Source organism: Nycticebus coucang, chromosome 6, assembly GCF_027406575.1.
Source record: "Nycticebus coucang isolate mNycCou1 chromosome 6, mNycCou1.pri, whole genome shotgun sequence".
Classification (NCBI taxonomy): Eukaryota; Metazoa; Chordata; class Mammalia; order Primates; family Lorisidae; genus Nycticebus; species Nycticebus coucang.
Genome location: NC_069785.1, coordinates 40067607 through 40091327, shown reverse-complemented (window position 1 = coordinate 40091327; position 23721 = coordinate 40067607). Strand labels below are relative to the sequence as shown.

At 39.5% G+C, this 23721-nt stretch overlaps 1 long non-coding RNA gene across 1 annotated transcript in view; it reads left to right on the top strand.

Moving 5' to 3' along the window:
* Positions 1-21230, top strand: part of LOC128588283 (uncharacterized) — a 58195-nt gene extending 36965 nt beyond the window's left edge. Inside the window, exons 3-5 of the long non-coding RNA XR_008380744.1 lie at positions 8079-8226; positions 19742-19947; positions 20815-21230. This is a non-coding gene — a long non-coding RNA (uncharacterized LOC128588283). The remainder of the gene's footprint in view (positions 1-8078; positions 8227-19741; positions 19948-20814) is intronic.
* The last annotated feature ends 2491 nt before the right edge of the window (positions 21231-23721 follow it).

Sequence of the window (23721 nt, the reverse complement as noted above, 5' to 3'; positions counted from 1 at the left end):
TTCTCTTTTGATGAAAGCCATTCCTACAAGCGTGAGGTGCTCTCTCTTTGTGGTTTTCATTTGCATTTCTCTGATGATTAGAGATCTATACATACATATTTATATGTCTGTTGGCCTTTTGTAAATCTTTTTTATTTTTAAAGTCTATTCTGGTGCTTTTCCCATTTTAAAATCAGGTTATTTGTTTTCTTGCTTTTGAGTTGTTTTAATACATTTTGTATATTAACCCCTTATCAGATGTCTTGGTTGAAAATACTTTCTCCCATTCCACAGACCGTCTCTTTATGCTGATGATTGTTGCCTTTGCTCTGCAGAAGCTTTTTAAATTTGACATCATCCCATTTGTCTATTTTAGCTTTTGTTGCTGTGCCTTTGAGGTCATTGTCATAGCATAGGTCATATTTTTATCATTCATTTCAAAATATTTTCTAATTCCTGTTGTGATTTCTTCTTCAATCCATAGGTTATTTAAAAATATATTCCTGGGTGGCACCTGTGGCTCAAAGGAGTGGGGCACCAGCCCCCTATACCGGAGGTGTATGGCCAAAATAAAAATAAATATATATATTGCTTATTTTATAAATATTTTGAGATAGTCTAGTTACCTTTTCCTTATTGATTTTTTAGGTTAATGCCATAGTGGTCGAGGAATTTTCTCAGTGTGACGACATCCTTTGAAATTTGTTGAGACTTTCTTTATGGCCTAGTAGAAGAATTTTAGTAAATGATCTATGTGCATTATGAAGAATGTATATTCCAAAATCGTTAGATGTAGTGTTTTATATGTATCGATTATGTCAAACTGTCATCTTATTATTAAAATCTTTTGTATCCTCACAATTTTCTGTTGCTTATCTATCAATTACTGAGAGATATGTGAAATATAGTTATTGTAAATTTGACTATTTTGTTTTATATGTTTTGAAGCTCTGTTGTCCAATATGTAGAAACTTATGCTGTTTTCTGTTGAATCAACTCTTTTATTATTATAAAATATCCCTCTTTATCTACAGTCATGCTTTTTGCCTTACGGTCCTCTTAATCTGACATTGTTGTAGTTATACCAATTTTCTTCCGGGTGAAGTTGGAATCTTTCCCCATCGTTTTACCGTCAACCTTTCTTTGTCTTCATATTTAAGGTATGTCTTTTGTCAGAGTCACATATGAATCCCAGTTCTTCTACCTCTTATTAGCTAACGCTCAATTTTCTTGACTGCAAAAGGGAGGCAATTATACATATGCTATATATAATTATACTATATGTATATCATTTAATGTATACATACACACACTACAAAGTAACTGTTATTAATTATTGTTATGTAATAGATGTGCAACCTATTTTTTAATATACAATTTTACTTTTTTCACCTTTATTTCAATTAAATAACATTGCAGTGTGGTCCTTATTATATGGTAAGTGTATATAATAAAAGGGAAAAACACCTCTCTACTTTTGTTTGTGTTTCTGGTCCCCCGTTATATAACTAAATCTGGAGAAAATATTCATGCAATTGTATACTTCCTTCTCTGTAACATTGTCTTAGAGAAGAAAATTGGGAAAGTTCCTGTATCTGACTTCATGAATTATAGGAGATAATCTCAAAACTTTCATAGCATGAAGAACAACAACAAAAGAAAACTCTCAGTTATAAATTATATATAAATAGAAAAGAAGTGGTTCATTAAAGATTGTCATCATTTGCTTCCGTTTGAGAGTCTAGTCACACTCTCTTCATTCATTCTTCTGTCTAGTCATTTATTCATTTAACATAGACTGGAGTTTTATCATGGAATAGAAGCTGAGGATACAAAAATGAGTCTGAGAAAGTCTGTCCTTCTGGAAGAGAAGTAGAGAAGCTGAGTGAAAAAGAAAGATAATTAGGAAAATCTTATATCCTTTGATATATACCGTGACAGCAATATGTACAGGGACTTTGAAAGTAGGTAGGAGAAAATTTAAACTTCCACCTAGAATATTCTCCTGCTTGTTTTTGGTTATTTTGTGGATGACTCAGATTTCCTAGATGAACGGGCATTTGAATTGGGGCCTTTACAATGACTTGGCATTAGACAGGCAAACCAAACACATATTTGGAAAATGAGGGCATTCTAAGTATTTTAAGCAGAAAGGGATTAAATATGTGGATTTATGTGCTTATACAATTTTTGGAAGGGCTAGAAGAATGGGCCCCAGCCTGAGCATTAAGGAATGAGTCACAGAATGCCGCCTATTGTGGGAGTCACTATCTTGTCATATGCAGGAATGGGTAGCAAGAGGCTCACTGCACCTGTTAACGTCAAAATCATGGTGCTGTAATTGGGATCCAAAGGTTGGGAAACTGGGATCAGGAAGCTGCTGCTGCCAAAACTCTGTCACCCAATTCCCATGAAACTGGACACTGTATGCTGAAGTGCAGAAAATGAAAGACTGTGAGGAAAGAATGCACATTTTTCCCTGTTTATTCCTGTGGTTAACTGTTTTGATAGTTAATTTTTTTTTTTTTTTTTTTTGTGGAGACAGTCTCACTGTACCGCCGTCGGTAGAGTGCTATGGCATCACAACTCACAGCAACCTCCAACTCTTGGGCTTAAGCGATTCTCTTGCCTCAGCCTCCCGAGCAGCTGGGACTACAGGCGCCCACCACAATGCCCAGCTATTTTTTTGTTGCAGTTTGGCCGGGGCTGGGTTTGAACCCGCCACCCTCGGCATATGGGGCCGGCGCCCTACTCACTGAGCCACAGGCGCCGCCCGTTAATATTTTTTTTTTGTATCTTATTTTTTATATCTTTGATTGCCATCTTTAAAGTGTCTTATCAAATGTATGGCTTTGTGCTATTACTTTTGGAACTTTGTGAGCTGTTTTATATAGTAATTCTAAAGAATTTACTATTCAATGTATCAAATTTAAATGCTTGTTTTCATATTATTTGATCTTCGTGACAACGTTCTATTTTTGTTTGTCTGGTATCTTACGTTGCTTTTTGGTGGTTTGTTTTGTGTCATGTGTCAACTTGTAAGCTAACTAATTCTCTACTGTATAGAACTTTTGAACATCTTTGATATGCATCTTGGGATTCTTTTCCTCAGTGTATGCGTAAATACAGAGATGTGTACAGAACTAGATTCTTAAGCCTCACAATGGGGCTATGGAAGGGGACAGATGGATGGGTAAAGAATAGTTTTGTTCAGCCTTCTAGATCATAGTTCTTAATTAATTTTTTTTTAAAGATCACACATATGTTGTCATTTCTATACCAAAGAGGTGCATATTTCAGTATTAGAAAAATATTTTTATATTCCTGAAAATTGCTATTTTTAAAATATACAAAAATAAACTTTTATTAAATGCACAAAAATAAATAAAATATAATCATTTTATCTTCTGCTTTTTCCCCATGGTAATTCTCGTCTGTAGAGTGGCCCCCTGGTTCTAGTTTTTCACTTGCTTTGTGTAAGGCAGATGGGATGTGCGATTCTAGTCCACAGTGATTCTCTCCTTCCTGAGCATCAGCAGCACCTGCAGTCAGCGCTGTTTTTATCCTGATGTAGTTTCATATGTTGGTTGCCTTCCCAGTGAGAAAGGAAACTTAAGGAGTAGGGATCATGTTTTCTACTCAAGCGATGTAACATCGAACATTTTGACCGAGGCACTTAGAGTTAAGAGGTACATTTCCTGGAAAGGTTAAAGACCAAAATGTGAAGTCTCAAAAGTTAAGTTTCAAAACCAATTACATGAGTCTTACACATCTTACTTATATGCAGGCTCTGAGAACATAGGATGGGGGAAGGATTTTAAGGAGATTTATTGGAGGTAGCTTTGCTGGGTTTCTAAATTTCCCCAAAAGGGAAGAATGAGGCACCTTTCCCCATCCAACCTTAGGAGCCCTCCCTGGACTTGGTATGAAATTAGGACACAGTGCACACCAGTGTTTGCCTCCTCTTCAAGAAATCTAAAGGCACGAGACAGGCTGGTTCACTTTAGATGGATGAGCTAGAAGAGTCTGCATGACTCATGTCAAGGGAATCTCAGCTGCAGCTTTTCTAAGAATCCATAAAGCAGCCCCTGAGAGTCAGTGTTGTAAGAGATAGGAGGACCATTTTAAGGTGGTACTATCTGGGTGAGATCTTTGGTGTACTACCCCAGCTCACCTCTCTCCTGTCAACACCCTTTGAACTGTAAGGAAAATACTAGGACCAGATTAGTGAAATGGAGAAAGGGTGTTACCTTCCCACCTACCTATCAAAAGTCCTAGGGGAAGGAGAGGGTGATGCTTTTATTTTAAATCAGGTTTGAATTTCTGATTATTGCAGGTACTTGGATACTCTCAATTATAAATTAGAGATGCTTCTGCCTGAGTATTCTAAATGCTTTATCACCACTTAGGAAAGCCACTGACAACTTAGCACTCATGAAAGTTTTCTTCTTGGCATCATTTTTTCAGTACCTTCTCCATCGTGCATGTTGAATGACTGGCCAGTTGCCTCGACACTGAAATGAACCCAAGAGAGTCAGCCAATTATTAAGAAGATCATTTACAGGAAGAAGTAACATTGATAGAGAAGGTTGATTGAAAAGGTGTCTTTATTTGTCTGATAGAAGGGCTGAGAATGCAGAAGAAAGCATGGGAGCCTGGAGGACAAGTTTTTATTTGGTCAACAACAAGGAGTATAATATGACCGTCTCACAGACAACATCTCACCAACAACGCGTGTGGTTACGGTGTGGGACCGACCTGACAAAGTCCTGGGAAAGTAGACTGCCTCCAATAATGGTTCTAGCGGTGCTCCAATGAGGCAATGTTCTGTCATACGGTATAGATGAACAACACAGGGACTTGTGAAGGAAAATGGACCCCCAAATCTAGGGACTGCTTGAAGCCATCCCTCTTTCCTCATTCAAAACTTAAGTTTAGATCATAAGCTTCTTGAAATCAGTGACAATGGTTTCTATCACATGTACTTCCACACCAGAGCTGTCTGCTTTATCACCTGTGAGTGGTGCCATTTAAAAGAATATAAACTGCCTATCTCATGGTTTCACACAAGCTTATGCTCTGCCAGGAACTTGGCATTCATGGACCACCGAGAGAGTAAGTACAAGATGTGTCTTGGCCCTTTTTGCGTGGAATGCCTGGGGCTGGCTGGTTTATAAAGGAAAGAGGTTGATTTGGCTCATGGTTCTGCAGTCTGTACCAGAAGCATGAAATCAGCATCACCTTCCCTTGAGGACTTCAGGCTGCTTCACTTACGGCAGAAAGAGAAGAAAGCAAAGCTGATATCTCACATGCCATGAAAAAGAAGAGTGAGAAAGAGAGAGGAAGAGGTGGCAGGCCCTCTCAACAGTCAGTTCTTGAGGGAACTAATCTTGCAAGAACCCACTCATTACCATGAGGACAGCACCGAGCCATTCATGAGGACTCTGCCCCCATGACCCAAACACCTCCCACCAGGCTCCACCTCCAGCACTGGGGGTCAAATTTTTACACGAGATTTGGAGAAGACAAATATCCAAACTACATCATGATGTAAAAGAGTGGATTGAGAAATGGAAAGGATGGCTAGAAAACGCGTTAATTTTCCGTGTTCAGACATTGAAAGTGACGTATTTATATATATTGGAAAGGGGGTGGAGTGGATGGCAGGACAAGGGAGCCGTTTTAGTTGATGGAAACAGATGTTTTTAAAATCAAAAGGGCAATAAAATAGTCTTAAGCATAATATTTAAGGTTCTCACAGTAGGGAAGAAAAGAACTAAAAAATAAGTTAATTTTCAAAATTAGGAAGGCAGGAAGAGGAAGCAGAATTGAATGGAAGTGCTTTATATTTTGTGGTGGGCAGTCAGAAGATACTGTGTAAACTTGACAAGACAAGAAACAGAGTGTGTTTTTGATAGTTGGGAGTGACTATCTTTGCTTATAAACTTAATAACAGTGGCTTCCCTGGAGAGCTGAGGCAGGTGCTTTAGGGCACTGTGGAGCAAAAGGCTCTGAGGAGGTAGGCTCTGCTCCTTCCCTTCTCCCCTCCAACCAGAGCCACTGTGCTTTTTATATGTTTTACATCTTGAGTTATAGTGAAACATTTTGCTGGAAAAAAATATTACATTGCTTTACAATGTTTGGAAACTATTATCCTAGGGCAAGATGAATCTGTTAACATGATCTGGATTAAAAATTTAAATTCTTAGCCCCAGTGAAGTGGCTCATGCCCATAATCCTAGCACTCTGAGAGGTGGAGTCAGGAGGATAGCCTGAGCTCAGGAGTTTGAGACCCTGTCTCTACTAAAAATAGAAAAACTAGCAGAGCGTTGTGGCAGGCACCTATAGTCCCAGCTACTTGGGAGGCTGAGGCAAGAGGGTTGTTTGAGTCCAAGAGTTTGAGGTTGCTGTGAGCTGTGATGCCATAGAGCTGTGGCACTCTACTGAGGGTGACAAAATGAGGCTCTATATCAAATAAATAAATAAATAAAAATTAAAAAAGTTAAATTCTGGCAGAATCAACGAAGTTTCCAGAAAAAGGTAAGAGGCTCTTATAGTGTGAGATAACTATATGATCTCTCTTTCTTTGAAAACTGATCCTCTTTCACCTACACCCACAGGACTAAGGCTTGATCAGGCCATTGTTTGGTGAAGTTTGGCTATTTTGAATTTGAGTTCTTAGGTCCTAGATTCCGGAATTTGAAATGGATTGTTATGTACTAGGAAGCTGTGGCCTGGCTGCCTTTTGACATTTGTGAAAAGACAAGAGGAAAGAAGCAAAACAGAGGTAAAAAGGTCTTAAATAGCCCCCGAGAGAAAAGATTTCTACTTCTCTCCATTTCATAGTCCTGATCCCCGTCTACCGATTGGATCCCATTCTACTAGATCTTTCCAATAAAAAAATCTCTTTTATGTTTGACAAGTGTTCGTGAGTTTCTTTTCCTTGGAAACCCTAAAATAAAAATTAATTTAATTATAAAAAGGCTTTGAATAAAATATAGAGGAAAACATAAAAAATTTCGGGACAGGAACCTCTGATGATCTGAAGGTGATAGGAGCAGTTAGCATAATTAGTCCAAGAGAAAATCATTAGAATTCAGAGGCTTAAATGATGGAGGTGGAAGGAGCACAGCCCATGACCAGCTGCAGTGTAACTCAGTGGCTGGAGCTCAGGGACCCTGACATGAGGATCTGGTGACTGGGAAGACCTAAAACCAAGGAGTCTGTGTATGCAGAGCATAGGTAGGAAAAGGTTTTGCCTTCGTCTGGACAGAGAGCTTTAAGGGAAGTAACTTACTGGGCTGGGAGTAGAAGGAGAAGAAACAGATGAGGGCAGCGGTAGCTCCAGGCGGAGCCAGCTGGCAAGAAGGGGTGGTCAGAAGCCGGGAGTGACTAGCTGGGGCTGAGTAGTGAGTGCTTACATCAGTCACATTCAGAGCATCAAAAAAATGCTCATGAGTCATTTACCTCATTTGTTCATGGCTTTTCTTCTAACATTCCTTTATTTTTTGCTTTCTTTCTTTTTTTTTTTTTAATTTCAGATTAATGTGAGGATATAAACAATTAGGTTATAAGGTTTGCATTTTTGTAGTTGTGGCCCACTTTTTTTCCTTAACAAATACATTTCACATTGAAGAGAACACAGTTTCTTACGTTTTTGTATTTCAAGAAACTTAAGGGTTACAAAATTATTTTTTTAAAGCATAGTAATAGCTTTGTAAGAGAGATGCCCGCTGGGTCTACCCAGTTGCACAAATTAGATTCTATCCAACTATCTATAGTTCCTAAGTTTCTTCCTCAAACCCACCAAGGGTCTTGGCAGAAGAGTGTGATGACTAACAGAGGCCCTGCAGTGATAGGCACTTGCTGTCTTCAGAGGGAGTTATCTGTGCTGTAGCTCAGTGAGTTATGAGGGGAAGGAGGGAACTGGTGACATCTGGTGTGGCTCCTCCTGGGAGCAGTTGCATGATAAAAAGAGAATATTGAAGGCCTAACATAGCTCAATACTTTTGTGTGTAGGGTAAAGTGCTTCTAGGTCACACTATGCACTGCTGACAAATTTCCTTTTTGTCATTCTGGACTTCTTTTTCTTTACTCAGGGAGAAGACACCTGAAGGGTTCACATACCACTTTTGATCCCAGACGGAAGTTCTTGAGACAATTATCTTCAATGAAGATTTGTGGCTCAAGTACAAAATACTTACCAGTTCATGAATATATTCACAAAGCCCACTGCCCTTCAAGAAGGTAAATATATAGAAGAACAACATCTTTATTATTTATTAAAAATGACAAACATGTTTCTTTTAATTAGTTAAAACCTAATGCTGCTTTTCTAAGTGATAGATCTGTAGAATTCTGTAAATATCCTAGACGATTCTTTATTGTATAAGCACTACTAAAGAAACATTTTGATTCTGCCCTGGAAAAAGTTTTTCCTCTTCTGATTGGGAGAAAAGAAACTCCTTGTATTTTATATTTGGCTGTTGTAAGCATACTTGCCCACACCTATTTATTTAAAAGCATTTGCCTTTTGCCCTAGGGGTACTTTTTTTTTTTTTAAATCAATGAGGTCTCCCCCAGCCTTATTTTTATTTTGGCCAAAATGTGCTGTTGTTCATTAAAACCTCAGTAGAGTGGATGATAATGGAGACAGAATACAGTTTAATGGACAAGGAATCTGTGACATTGCAGTTGTATATTATGACACATTTCATGCTCTAGGGTCTCACATAATGCTATTATTCTTCTTGGAAGTAAATTTTCACTACTATCCTTGGGAATAAGAATAGGGTAGAATTTCCTGTTATGTGACAATGATCTGTTATTAGATAGTGGCTTTCATGGGTGATTATCAGGCTCCAAGTGGACTTTCTCTCAGCGTGTCTTACTGTGTAGCCACAGAAGCCAATTTGTTACACCAAGGTTTTCTCCACTATGATCCATGGCCAGCCTGTCTGAGAATCGCTTTGGGTGCAAACTTGAACTGAATGTGGTGGGTCAAGCCTGTAGTGATTTGGGAGCCCAAGGCAGGAGGAACACTTGAGACCAAGTGTTCAAGACCAGCCATGTAACAAAGTGAGACCCCATCTCTATAGAAAATAATAATAAAAAATTAGCTAGGTGTGGTGGCATGCACCTGTAAACTCAGCTACTCAGGAAGCTAGGGCAGGAGGATCATTTGACTCCAGGGGTTCGAGGCTGCAGTGAGCTATGATCAGGCAACATTGTACTCCCTCTGGGGTGACAGAGACATTATCTTTAAAAAGAGACTTTTAAAAACAGATTTATAGACTTCACTCTAGATTTCCTGAAACACAATCTCACTGTCACAGCTACCTGCCAGTTTCTCTACTTTTGGGGGCAGCAATTCTCTAACTTGACAGCACCTTGGAATCACCTAAAGAACTTGAAAATGTAATCATACCTGGATCCATCTCCAGAGAGTCTGGGTAGACTGGTCTGTGATGTGGCCAGGGTATTTGAAGGCTCCCTAAGTGATCCTAATATGTATACAGCGTTAAGAACCACTGCTCTGGGACTCCTTCAACTTTAGAAGGAAAGTCTGATTATTTCAATGTCAACTTCCCCGCCTTATCTTAAGTCCTGGGGCTCCCTGAAAGAAATACAGCTGAACTTTCAGTGTTGGCCACTACCCTACACTGACCACCTCCTTAAGTTGACCTAATTTTCATAGACCAGATGTGCACCACATGAATGTATCAGTATAGTAGGCGTAGTTCCTTATGTTGACCACCTCCATATGTTGATCAGTTTGTTACAGTCCCTTAGGGTGGTCACTTTACAGAGGTTCTACTGCAGTTAATGCACAAATACTGTGGGAAATACTTCATTTCTCACTCTTAGCAGGAGGAGACATGAGTCTGTTCTCCAGAAAGTTTTCCCCAATATTGAAAATCTTTGCCTTCAGGGTTCACTCAACCTCACGTCTCACTGAGGTCCTACAAGTGCCATCGAGAGTGACCTGTCTTAGAGGACGGCCTGCTCCTCAGTGCACTCCAGGCTTGTGGCCTCTGGACTATATCTCCCCTGTAAAGTAACACCCGAAGCACACAATGTAAGGAAATAAGTAGGTGCACTTTGATATTGTTGATAAAAATTCTTAACTCTTGCTCTGTTTCCTCCGCTTTCCTCAAAAGCTTAAGATGATAAATTGGTTCCTGCCTTCTTTCCCATCTTGGAAACACTTTTCTTCTCTTTCCCTTTCTACTTGGTAAAGTTTTACTCATTCTTAAAATTTAGATCCTCTATCATCTTGTTGTGTAGCTCTCTCCAACAGCCCTTCCTCTAAATAGAATGAATGGATTGTTTTTACAAGATGCTTACACAGCATCTTGAACCCGTTGTAATGGCATCTTTTGTCAAATTGCATGGTAGGTAGCTATTTTCACAGCTGTAGTCTCCAACTTGTGAACTGTTGCTTTCAAAATTCTGCACAGGTCTATTCGACAAACATGTAATGAGTGGCCACAAGTGCCAGGCCTTGGGCTAAGCAACATAAAAATGAATCATATTTTCTTTGCCCTCTAGGAGCTCACATTGTAGTGGGGAAGATAAACAAATCATTACATTATCCCTGGAAAGATGTTGCAAAATATAAAGTGCTAGGGGAAATTCTAAGTACGTAGTTGTATTACAGAAGGCTTCATAAAATTAGGACTGAACAGATGAAAAATTTGAAAAGAGTTTTGAATTCCATAGTTGGGGCCAAGTGGAGTGGCTCTCCTCTGTAATCTCAGCACTTTGGGAGGCTGAGGGGCTTGAGGCCAGGAGTTTGAGACCAGCTTAGGCAACATAGCAAGACCCCGTCTCTACAACAAATAAAAAAATGATCTGGGCATGGTGCCTGTGGGCCCGGCTCCTTAGGAGGCTGAGGTGGGAGAATTGCTTGAGCCTAGAAGGTGAGGTCATGCCATTGTACCCCATCCATCCTGGGTGACAGAGTATTTTTTAAACTTAAAAAAATAAATTCCATAGTTGAAGAATTACAGGAAGAGTATCTAGGCTGGGGGATAGCATATGCAAAGGTAACTGAAGCGGGGAAATTCATGACACTTTTCAGGGAAATACTGTGTGGAAAGAAAAGGCTGTTGTTTAAGATGGACAAACTTAATTCCTGGATGCTGGAATCATCCTCAATTGTTACAGGAAGCTGGACTATTTGGGCAAACAGCTAACCTTCCGCAAAATACTTTCTTAATATATTAATGCAGTTGGAGATAATATTCTGGCTAAGGTTAACTCTTGGCTTCTTAGAGAATGGTGATTCTTGTTATATTATAAGCTATGCAAAACCCTTTTCAATTTTGTGTTATTTATAAAAGACTACACATTCCAGTGATTATTTCAAAGCACAAATTTCAAGGTGTAGAGGGAAAAAAAATAGGTTTTGAGTCCATTAGACTTAGGTTGAAACTTAGTCTCTATTATTTATTAATTCAGTGGCAAAGTTACTTGCTTTCTCTGAGTTTTAATTTCTTTTCTTTTTTTTTTTTTTTGTAGAGACAGAGTCTCACTGTACGGCCCTCAGGTAGAGTGCTGTGACATCACACGGCTCACAGCAACCTCTAACTCTTGGGCTTACGCGATTCTCTTGCCTCAGCCTCCTGAGCAGCTGGGACTACAGGCACCAGCCACAACGCCCGGCTATTTTTCTGTTGTTGTTGTTGCAGTTTGGCCGGGTTTGGCTGGGGCTGGGTTTGAACCCACCACCCTCGGCATATGGGGCCGGCGCCCTACTCACTAAGCCACAGGTGCCTCCCTCTGAGTTTTAATTTCTTTGTCAAGTGAGGATCAAAAATAGATAACTCATGTGGTTGTAGGGGTGATTAAATTAGATAATGCACGTACAGCATTTGGCACAGTGCTTGGCACATAAAAAGGACTCAGTACATTTTGGTACTACACACCTCCAAAAATTAAAAAAAAAAAAAAAGAAGAAGAAGAACAGGTTGGCCCAAGGCCAGAGAGAAAATGCCAGAAGGAATTTTGGAGTAGATATCAGCAGCTTGCTCCTTTGATCTGGAGAGCACTATCACAGTATCATTCCACAACTTGCTGAGCTTGTCCGAAGGAACTGAATTGTTAATTTTCAACCTCAATTCTCTCCCAGTTTAGAATCAGGCTACTTGAGTGCAGAGCTTTCTGTGTTCAAGGTGAGCAGAATTTGCTGCCCTCCTCCTTCTGTGCTAACCGCCCGAGGCTGCTGCTGGGAGGAACCTCACGACTTCTCTCCACACAAGGCCTCCTGGAGAAGAGAATGAAGGTGGTTTAATCTGCGAGGCAGTAAATATCTCAGGGCTGGGCAGAGAGCAAGGACTTGTAAGATGAAAGAGGAAGAGCTTTCTGATTCGTGTCTGGCTCCCCAAACCCTGAGCAATCTGTTCCTGTTTAAAACAAAAAGCAAAACATGTTTCCTAAAACTGGTTTAAGAGAATAGTGATGACTAAGACAGTCAGTATATTTAATTCAGCTGTCACAGGAATCATGAATTCCTGGATTTTTAAAAAAATTCTCCTTCTATATTTTTGAAAATACTGCGGTTTTCTTCCTAGGTACTCCTGAAAAGAAATTTGGTTTTAAATATTATATTAACAGGGGAGCTAGTCTCAATTCTGAAAACATTCCTTGTTCAAAAAGATCACAAAGGTTTGTTGAGAAGAATATAGATCTAAAAATGGTTGAGGTAAGCAAGTTAAACAAATTAATAAAGTGACAAAGGGCAATTACGTTACTTTGTTCAATTAATAGTTAGGCACCTATTTTGTAGCAGAGTCTCTAGGTATAATTCTGGGTAAACGAAGGTGTCTGGGGGAGAGTTGCAGACAAGTAAACATGTCCTTCCAATACAATGTATTAAAGGCCCTGATGGTGAACCTCCAAGGTTGTATAAAGAGGACTCAGAGACCCAAAGGATGAGCAGAATTTAGCCAGATGCACAGTTGTGGGTGGAGAGTGTTCTAGGCAGAAGGAACAATATATCTTAAGGCTTAGAAATAAGAGTGCAGTGTATTTGAGGAACTAAACTCACATTATTACGTCTGGATTACAAATTTAACCAGTGGAATGGCTGGAGATGAGAATGACAAGATACCCATTATCTTCCTTTCAGCAGTTTGGTGTTAGTAAAATGTGGATTTAAGATTGAGGGGGAGGTAGAGGCTCCTTGTAAATTTTGGGCCCAAGCCATGTGTGCAAATGGAATCTTGCCAGAGAGATGTGTAACGTGGTTCTCCATTTCCCAATTTGCTTTTGTTTCATGTGTGAATAGCTTCCAAAGGAAACTCAAGAGATGTTTGATGAAACTAGATTTAGATGTTCCTTGGCCACTTAACATCACAATCTCATTTCAAGTTTAACAACAGGGATATTGGCAGGTGAAATCCACTATTTGATGTATTAACTAATAAATGGAAGATGAAGGAGATTATGAGGGAGTGGGTCCTAGGTACAAGGGCTTCCTGAGTACTTAGCCATTGAGCGTAACTATCAATTACCTTTGACTTGTCTTCATACGTCAAAGACATGAGAAGGCAAGAAAATACCAGAAGAATAGATCCACAAGTGATGAGTTAACGCAAATGATCATCAGAATCACTGGAGGTGAGGCTATTTTAATACTTACCACCTTAAAAATACAACTATGTGCTTGTTTTCATTGAAAATATAGTTTGGTATTCTTCTAGAGAGTGTTAACAAATGATCATCTTAAAAGCAGCCATGAAATCAGAGAACTGAAAAGAATGTTAGACATTATTTGGTCCAATACTTTTATTTTACAGATGAAGAAATGTGAGGGGGTGCATCTGGTTTGCAGCCGCAGAGCTCTTACACCTGCCGTTCCCTCTGTCAGGAATATTCTCTCCACCTTTGCTTCGCTTGTCACGCCATCATTAAGAACTTTACTCAATAATTATTCAATTCTGAGATAGCTTCTGAACAAATTCTTTTAATTACCTTACCTGTTTTTATTTTCTGCTTTCTACATATATTTTCTAAAATATTTTATTTTCTTGTTTAGTGACTGTCTCTTTCACTAGAATTTAAACAAGGATTCTTTCCTTTTCTTTTCCTTTGAGACTGAATCTCACTCTATTGCTCAGGCTGGGGTGCAGTGGCATCACAGCTCACAGCAACCTCAAACTCATGGGCTCAAACAATCCTCTTGCTTCAGCCTCCTGGGTAGCTAAGACTACAGGTATCTGCCACGATGCCAGACAGAAATAGAATGTGGGTCTCTAAGTCATTGATTTTTTTATTACTCCCATGCTTCTCAAATTTTAATGTGCATACAGATCACCTGGAGATTTTTAAAATGCCAATTTTGATTGAGAATGTCTTTGGTTCTGAGATACAGTGTTTTTGTAAATATCTTAGTTGATATCAACAAGTCAGGTCCGTGGACCTCATCTTAAGCTCCCTACTACAGTTGTGGACGTGAAGCAAAAGGTAACCAAGCTTTGCCAGAAACATGTTTATAGTCTATTTAGGTACGAATGGTTTAATCTCAAATTTTGTTATTATTGTTAAACAAGAAGCTGGGAGGTAAGCTGTGTTTCTTCAACATTTCATTACAAAAATTTTCAAGCACAAAAAAAGAAACGATTTTTGTAGTGAACCTACTAGATAGTCTGCACCATTAATATTGCTCTATTCTTACTTTTCACATTTCTATGCAAGTATTTTCTTTTCATGTGCAGCTCAATCTGTATTACAGTTTGATGTATGTTAAGCGAGTTATAACAAGCAGTGCATTCTTTCCAAAATACTCCTCAGCTGCATTTAAAAAAAATGACTCTTTCTAGTTGGTGACCAACTGGGGAGGCTATTCAAGAGGCTTATTTATGAAGCTGGCCCCGTGTGTCTCTTCTCCTACCCATTTTCTCCCTCTTGGCCTTTTCTTCCCAGAGCACACTGAAGCTAGAGCTCTAATATGTATATGTTAGACATATTCCACATCTTTTGAAGGCATTCTGCAATGATTTTAAGCCCAAACCAAGTTTGCCTTTGGGAATAATTTAAATTATTCTGTAAAATGATAGAACAGATAAAAACAACAATTTATTTTTGGTGTCTGGCTTTTTTTTTTGAGACAGAGTCTCACTATGTCACCCTCGGTAGAGTGCTGTGACATCACAGCTCACAGCAACCTCAAACTCTTGGGCTTAAGCGATTCTGTTGCCTCAGCCTCCCAACTAGCTGGGACCACAGGTGCCTGCCACAACGCCCAGCTATTTTTTGATTGTAGTTGTCATTGTTGTTTGGCGGGCCTGGGCTGGGTTCGAACCTGCCAGCTCCCGTGTATATGGCTGGTGCCCTAGCTGCTGAGCTATAGACGCCAAGCTGAGATATTATTTCTTAAGTTCTCTCCAGCTTTACTGATTTAGAAACTACAGAATATAAACAAAATGATTCTTAGGAGAAAGAGCCATTGAAGAACATTTCTCTTTCCTTTTCTCAGCATTATCAGCAATTTCTTTCCTCCCTCACGGCAGAGTAAGTAGCAGTCCGCTGTAATAGAGGGTGCCAGGTGTCAGTGTGTACTGAGTGAAGGATTGAAGGGTGGATGAAAGAGCGTCTAAAGGGAAGACAGGAGCTCTCGAGAGCTGACCGAATCCGTACTAGGAACTCCTGATACATAACCCATGTGTCAGGAGCCCTGCCAGCAGCTGCACATCTTAAAAGATCTCATGGGGGAAGGAAGGTAGGTCCTGGTTAGGTGAGACTGGCCACAGCCCTGGCTGCCTGCAGCCTCCTTCTGCTGTCTATTTGTTCTCTAGCAAAGCTCAATAAGTAGACGCCAGAAGGTTCTGGTGCTCCGTGGGGCCCAGTAGAAGGCCAGGGCGCTCCACCTACTACTAGCTGATTAGGCCAAGTAGGCACTAGTTAACTGTGGGAAAGGTGAAGGAGATAATTCTGGGAAAGATAGTGTAAATGCCCCAGGTCAAGAGTTTTTGTAAATTCATGTGGCCACAAAGTGTGTATTACCTCCATATTTAAGATCTTTTAAACCGAGCTGGTTTCTGGCATTTTTTGATAAAAGTGAATGAAGGCTGTGACGTTGAGGGTTTCCTTTTAGATTTATAGCTTGTTGAGGTCAGGCACCATTTCTTAACCATCATTTCATCCTAGTGCCCACTACAACCTCTGGCAGAAAATAAATGCTAAATGTTGGCTGAAGGGGAGACTGAGTGAATGAATGAACACTCACGATGTAGTAGCAATTTTCTCACTGGATTGTTGGTGCCTGCCCTTGCCAGACCCATCCCTGCACAGAAAGAGGCGTTTCTCAACTGCCACGCTATTTGCATTTTGCCCTGGATCATTCTTTGTTGTGGGGGCTGTCCTGTGCATTGTAGGACCTGTAGCAGGGTCTCTGGCCTCCTACTCACTAAGTGCCGGTAGTAGCCACTCTGCTCCCTTACATTCTACACCTGCCGTGATGACCAAAAATGTCTCCAGTTATTCCCAAATGTCATCTGGGGGACAAAATTGTCCCTGTTTTGAGAACTACTGAGCTATAGGAAATGGAGCCCTGCAACTTGACACCAGCTCTATTCATTCAACTTGAGCTGATGAAGACCAAACCTGAATATATAGTAAGAGTGAGAAGAACATTCCCTGGGATTCATGATGGAGTTGAGGAATGGTCTGTGTTTAAAGTGCCTCAAATGACTCTGAGTACCCTTCCTAGTTCAGCATTTTCTCCCAGGCCTCACTGTGGGTATCCCGGCTTCATGGCTGGCTCCTGTTTCTGATTGGTGGATTCAAGCATTGAATCCCCAATCCTTTCCCTGAGGAGCAGATCCCTTGCCAGCTTTTTCCCTGTGGGTTGCACTCTACTTAGCATCTGACAGTGATGTGAAGGCGTTGTTGCCCAAGTTGCTATTTGAATCCAGAGGTACCTGCCTCCTGGAGCCTCAGACTATACAACCTGTTTGACTCTGTGTCACCGCTGCCTAATGACTCCTACTGGGGTTCTGTGACCCCAAATAGATCCATGCATTTTGACGCTGCCTCAGGTTTGTGATTTTTTTCCAGATCTCTTGAGATAATATAATTGGCAGCACTGGCCACCTTCCTTTGGTGTTAGCTCAACTTTTTGCCTAATTTCTCTTGCCCCCGAACCATCACTTCTGACCTCTTACCATTTTCTTGACAATTGTCAGTTACAATTGTCAGTCTTGACAGTTCGTTTCCCCTGGGCCCACACACATTCGACTCCTGCCCTGGCGAGGAGTTAATGTTCACTAAGTTCAAGATGATCTTTTTAGCCTGCTTGGCTTTTCTGGTCCTGTTAATCAGATCCTCCAGTTCTCAGAGGCACCTCTTTTGTCTACTGCGCCTAACTGCAGAAAGCTGCTAAAGAAAAACTCATAATTAAACCCAAATGGCCCACAAACAGCTTATGTTTCCTCCTTGGTTACTGTACATCCACTCAGTTACTTTTTCTTCCTCTATTATCGGCTTAATTCCATCCCCTAATGGTGTTTCAAATATACTCCTTTCTCTCTAAACCCCCAAGCTTTCTTTAGCACTGCAGAAACACCAACAATCTCTCCTTTAGCAAGACTAAGGCTATTTTTCCACTGCATCTAAACATATCCAGGTTTCTTGGTCTACATTTAATTCCTCCTTCTAGGCCCAGCTAAGAAATGCCCCCTTTTCTTCTCTTGCTTATGAATTGTTCTTGCTGGGCTCCCTAACCAGGTTGAAGATTGGTATTTGTTTGACTTAGAATCACTTCTTTATATAATTGTGGGCAAAGTCCAGCTACATTCTGCTTTGCCTCACCTAGAGCTGACAAGATGGGATCTTTTCTTTTATGTAAACCCTCCTTTTCATTTTGCTGAGAAGGAAGAAAGAAAACACATTTACCATATTTATTAGCTTAGCTGCTAAAATTTTTTAAACCTCTTTCCCCATGATACCACTAGTCTAGGACGGGGCATATAGTATAAACTGGAATACTGAAATTAGCTATCCGTTGACAGATTAAAGTAGCATATGGCTCTTGTTCAGCTGTTTGTCTCTTCCTTTCAAAGAACAACCATTTTCTTTGCATAGTTCATCTGGTCTGGTTCATTACCTCCATTCCTATTTTACCATTTTTCTTTTTTCTTCCTGATCAGTCATTAGTTTTACTCTGGTACTTAGGACTAGAAACCCTTTATCACACAGAAGGGCTCTTCTGGTTAAATCAGTTTCCACCAATTAGCTCTTAAATGCAGTTCTCAAGCAATTGGTAGAAACTTTGTCACACACACCCCCTTCCCTTTGTCACCCTGCTAGAGAGCAGTGGCATCATTGTAGCTCATAGCAACCTCAAACTCCTGGGCTCAAGTGATCCTCCTGCCTTAGCCTCCTGAGTAGCTGGGACTATAGGCATGAGCCACTGTTCCTGGATAATTTTTTATTTTTAGATAGGGGTCTTATTATTGCTTAGGCTGTTCTCAAACTTCTGAGCTCTAGAGCTTCTGCTGCCTCAGCCTCCCAGATGGCTATGAATGCAGATGCGAGTCACTACGGCTGGTGGAAATTTCATTTTTGTAGCCATCCACAGAAAATCAGTATGGTTTGCTTATGTAGTGAGCAACACTCAGTTCCTCAACTGAATAGGCCTCACAATTTTACAATATTTCCTGTAGGGTTTTTTCTTTTTTTTAGTGATTGCTCTTGTTTGGCCACTTGGGCACAGCTCCATGTTGGAGTGCTAATTCCTCCACATTGCTGGGTGAATCAGTTCATCCTTCCAGTGGTATTCCATAGGTCCCCACAGCCCTCTGTTATTCAAGACCCTCCATTCTTCGATCAGAAAATGATTTGAGCATGGTTTTCAGTGCTATGGTTAAGGTATTTGCAATGTTTCTGGAGGGCAATATGAAATAGCATTAAGAATACTAGACTGAAATTCAAGAAATTGTGGGTTTAGTCCCTTAATCTGACAAACAGCTTGAAGTAAAATTATCCTTAATTTCTCTGGGTCTCACCTTTACTTTTGAAAAATGGTGTTTCCTTTAAATTAAACATTTTTTGGTTCCTATGTTTCCAGTTTTACTATAAAGACATTTTTTTGAGACTTCTCTTTATCTCCATTGCTTCATAATTTTACTATGACATACCTTGCTATGGATCTTTTACATAAATCTACCTTGAGGTGCAGAATGTCAAGAATAAAAAGAAAATCTCAAAGGCTACCTGGTTCCAAAGAAAGATTATCTACTGAGAAAATTAGAAAGCCCGTAGACTTCTCATTTAATCATGGATTCTAGAAGACAATGAAAATCTTAAGGGGAAAACAACTGCCAACCTATTATGCTATTCTCTGGTAAATGGTTATTCAAAGATGAGGGTAAACCAAAGATGTTCTAAGGCATACATTCTAAATAGAAACCCATTCCAAAGGAGCAGCTATGCCAGGGAGGTAAATCTCCCCAGGGGGGAGGGAGGGGCGGGATACTACAACACAAGACAGAGGTTAAAAGGTGTTGGTCAATTTAAAAGAGCCATTTGAGGGCGGCGCCTGTGGCTCAGTGAGTAGGGCGCCAGTCCCATATGCCGGAGGTGGCGGGTTCAAACCCAGCCCCGGACAAAAAAACAAAAAAAAAACCACACACACACACACAAAAGCCATTTGACTTTAATAATAATACCATCTTGTGTTTAAAAATAAGAAACAAAAGTGAGATGGCAACAACTTTACAGGAGGAGAAAACATTCTGAGTTATTGTCGTATTTTTAGGAGAAGAGATACGCTGAGCAATTTAGAATTTGTTGGGGCAACAGATGGCTTAAGTACATACGTTCAAGGAAACCACTAGAAGAATCGAATAAGACTGCTACCTTCCACACCAACACAGAAAACCATGTCATCTAACCCAAGACAGGGAAGGACGTGGGGAAAAAAAAAGAGAGAACCACTAAAGAAAAACAAAAAAGATGGATGAAGTAAGTCTAAATGCAACGGAATAATGATTGCTGAACATAATTTAAAGCATAGTTGTATGTTATGGGCTTTGGATTATTCTAGATGTTCTCTTCTTTGGAGGGTGGGAAAGGGCAGCAAAGGGGTAGAAACCATTCAGGACACCAGGACTATGAACGCTGGTTTACTCTCCTATCCAATTTTTCAAATTTGAAACTTTCTTCCTTTAGTATTATTTATAATGTAGTCAAAGAGCGATTTCCAAGATTTCCATATATAAGCTAAAAAAGCTTATCTAAAAGATATTTTCATTTACTACTAAAAAGAGGAAATAAAAAACCTTTGCCCTGCCTTTCAGACACATGGGATCTGGAATTTGATTCCATTTCCCAGCTGGACTCCTTTAATCTATCTCTCTATAGTCAGCCCATGGGTTGAGAGCACAGAATGCTGCAGTTCTAGTAATCTTTGTCTGTGTTTACCATAATTATAGAGGTGTTTAAAACTTTTGCATTTTGCCATTGGGAAAGAAAAAAGGAAGGATTTGGGTTAATCAATTGTTACAAACACATCTTGAAGTTAGGTTGAAGCTATGTTTAGTTTGCCTGTAGCAGAATCTGACTTCAAAAAGAGCCTAGATTCTTGAAAGCTGTATGTTTGTAAATATTCTAAATTCAGTTGCTAAATAGCTACTTAGACCTTCAAAATGCAAGCAATCAATTGATTATGCCTTGTGTTGGTGATGAGGTTTAAATTCCCAATCTAATTCTTCATTTTGTTGATTTAATTAGTAGCTTTTTTTGGTACGTCAGTTTTGCTTTATTTTTTCCCCTTGAGCTTGCAAGGGGAAAAGCTTCAGTTAACTTTTTCCCCCTCTGGTCAAATTGCAGGTCACTAAGTTATCAGCATTGGTATTCTTAAAATTCCCAAGTTCAAACCTCCATTACATGGAAGATGATGCTGAGGGTTAAAGAGGAAATGGAATTTTTCCAAATTCTCAGGACTCATTAGTGGCAAAGAGGTTTGGCCTGAAACCCAGAAAATTTGTGGGCTGTCTTCATTTAGAGTTCACTATAAGATGTACAAAGGAAGGTGACTCTTTCACAGGTGACACTTCCAAATGTTAAAACAAAAAAAGTATTAGTAGAAATTCAGTGGAGCAATTTATTGACCGGTTTATTGTTAAATGTTGTGGCTCCTGTCTGCTGGCTAATTCACAAGAGGAAACTCATTTAGGAAATTTTCAGATTTAGCTTGTTCTGATTAATGTTGTATAAAATATTAATTTGTTATTTTTATTTTATTTTCACTATGCTAACTTTAAGAAGAATAGACCTATTTTTTTTTTTCTTTTTTGAGACAGTCTTACTGTGTCACACTTGATAGAGTTCTGTGGTATCACAGCTCACAGCAACCTCAAACTCTTGGGCTCCAGAGATTCCCTTGACTCAGCCTCCTGAGTAGCTGGGACTACAGGCAACTGCCGTGATGCCCAGCTAGTTTTTCTATTTATAGTAAAGAAGGAGACTCCCTCTTGCTCAGGCTGATCTTGAACTCCTTACTTCAAGTGATCCACCTGCCTTGGCCTCCCAGAGTGCTGGAATTACAGGCGTGAGCCACTGTTTTAGGCATTTGTGGTTATTTTTAAATTAAAGAACATTTCATGCACATGAAAAGGTTAGATAAAAATCTAGTAAATGTTGGCTCGATACTCGTAGCACACACCAGCCACATACACCGAGGCTGGTGGGTTCAAACCCAGCCAGGCCTGCTAAACAACAATGACAACTACAACAACAACAACAAAATACTCAAGCGTTGTGGAGGGCGCCTGGAGTTCCAGCTACTTGGGAGGGTAAGGCAAGAAAATTGTGTAAGCTCAAGAGTTGGACTGTGAGCTGTGACACCATAGCGCTCTACCAAGGGTGACATAGTGAGAATTTGTCTTAAACAAACAAACAAACAAACAGGCAACAACAAAAAAAATCCGGTAAAGGTTTATGTTCCCATTGCTACATTAAATACAGTATTTCATTCAAACTTACAGCTTTTAGTTTTATCCATACTAATACATGAAAATTAGGTTCATTTTTTTAAAAAAGTACTATGTAGTGTTCAATTGTTTAAATTACTTTTCTATTCCCAAAAGATAATGCATAGATCTTTTTCTAATTTGTTTTTGCTTTGGGAAGCAGTATGTAATTACCCTATTTGCATGCCGTTCTGAGTATACTCACGGGAAGTTTTTCTAGAATATGTAACTAGAAGTGGAAGAGTTAGCTCCAAATTGTTTCTACAGTTTTACCAGATATTGCCTTTCATGATAGTCACATCAATATTTCCTCCCACTGGCACATACAAGAGCTCCTGCCTCCCTTATCCATATATATCCTTCAAATTATCACATGTTAAGGGTGGTGCCTGTGGCTCAAAGGAGTAGGGCGCCAGCCCCATATGCTGGAGGTGGTGGGTTCAAACCCAGGCCTGGCCAAAAACTGCAAAAAAAAAATAAATAAAAATTATCACATGTTAAGATATTAGTTTTATGGGGTTGTAATGGTATCTCATGGTTTTAACTTGCATTTCTTTTGTCACTGTTGTAGATGACATTTAATCACATTTTGCTTCTCTCTGAATCACCAGGTCATAGCCTTGCTTGGTTTTCTACTGAGATTTAAATATTCTTACTTGATTTGTTAACAGTTTTATACATTCTGGGCACCTATTCTTTATCTGTCATGTATGTTACAGTGTCTTTTCGGAGTGTATCATTTGTGGGGTTTTTTTGTTGTTATGATATTTTCTGGAAATACAAATTTAAAATTTTAATGAAGTCAGATTTATGTCCTTTTTTAAAGGCTTGTTCTTATTTTGTTTTATTTACAAACGCCTTTCTTATATTCTCCAATATTTTCTTTTAAAAGAGTTAGAACTTTGCTTTTCTTATTTAAGTCTTTAATCCATCTGGAACGTAATTCCGAGCATGTTTTACATTTTTCCATATGGATAAATAATTGTCCTTATACTGTGTTATTTAACAGTCTATCATTTCCATCCATCTGGCAATTACCAAGTTTCCTGACATCTTAGTCTGTTTTGTGCTGCTATAACAGAATACCTGAGGCTCGGCGACTTATAATGGAGATTTATTTCTTATAGTTCTGGACACTGATATGTCCAAGGTTGTAGGGGTGGCATGTGGTGAGGGCTTTCTGGCTGAGCCATTTCATGGTGGAAGATGAAAGGTAGAAGAGAGAAAAACTGTCTCACTTTTCTAGCAAACTCACTCCCACAATAAAGAATCCTCTCCCATGATAATGACATGAATCCATTCATGAGGGCAGAGACTACATATCTGATTACGTCTTAGAAGTCCCCACCTCTCATCACTGTTGCACTGGGGATTAAGTTTCAATACATGAACTTTGGTGAACCACACCATAGTACCCCATAGACTTGGATATTTTCCTAGGCTCTATTCCATTCCATTAGTCTGTTTATTTATTCCTACAAATACCACACACTTTGTTCACTATAGATTTGTAATAAGTTGATAACTGATGGGACATCTAGTACTCCTCCCTCTCTTCTTTCACTCAAAATTATCTTAGTTGTCTTAACCTTTTATTTTTCTATATGAATTTTAAATCAACTTTACAATGATGCTATTGAAATTTTGATTGGAATTGCATTGAGGTTGTAGGTTAACATGGGGAGAATAGCCACTTTTATGATACTGAATTTTATACACAAATACGATGCATTTTTTCATTTATTTGGGCCTTCTCTTTTTACCT